Raw genomic sequence first — 872 nt, 5'->3', positions numbered from 1 at the left:
TGAACATTTCAAATGCTTCATCTTTAGAAGTTAGAAACAATACCCAGGTAAATCTAGAATAATCATCAACAAGCACCATTACATATCTTTTTACCACCTCTGCTCATGGTTCTCATTGGACCACAAAGATCCATATGAACCAGTTCCAACGTCTTGGACGTACTTACCATTTTCTTAGGTTTGAAGGATGACCTTACCTGCTTCCCCCTTGCACATGCCTCACAAACTTTGTCTTCCTTGAACTTGATATTAGGTAACCCTATCACCAAGTCCTTGGAGACTAATTTGTTCAATTGATTTAGACTGGCATGGCCAAGTCTTTTGTGCCAAAGGAGGGGATCATTAATTAACACACTCAAGCAAGTTAGTTCATTTTCAGAGAGAGTTGACAGATCTACAATGTAAATATTGTTAACTCTCCTTCCCTGCAAAACAATCTTGTCAGTAGTAAGGCTAATCACAAAACATTTTGTGGAAGTGAAAGCCACAAGGTTACCTCTGTCACACAGTTGTGACACACTTATCAGGCTATATTTTAAGCCATCTATCAAATAGACATTCTCAATGGAATGAGAGTCTGTCTTTCCTACCTTTCCAACACCAATGATCTCACCTTTCTTTCCATTTCCAAAGGAGACATTACCTCCTTTTAGGTTCTCAAGTGAAAGGAACTGGTTCTTGTTACCAGTCATATGTTTTGAGCAGCCACTATCCATGTACCATATTTGGCTACTTCCCTTCACTTGGTCCTGCAAAAAGAAATCATGGGTTAGTCTTAGGAACCCAAACTAGTTTGGGTCCCTTTTTATGGGCAAAAGGATGAATTAAATTTTTCTTTGCCCAACCAGGCAGTTTGTGCTTTTCTTGAACAA

This window comes from Nicotiana attenuata, chromosome 6 (assembly GCF_001879085.1).
Source record: "Nicotiana attenuata strain UT chromosome 6, NIATTr2, whole genome shotgun sequence".
Taxonomy (NCBI): Eukaryota; Viridiplantae; Streptophyta; class Magnoliopsida; order Solanales; family Solanaceae; genus Nicotiana; species Nicotiana attenuata.
The sequence above is the reverse complement of the archived record's forward strand: the minus strand, read 5'-3'. Positions refer to the sequence as shown.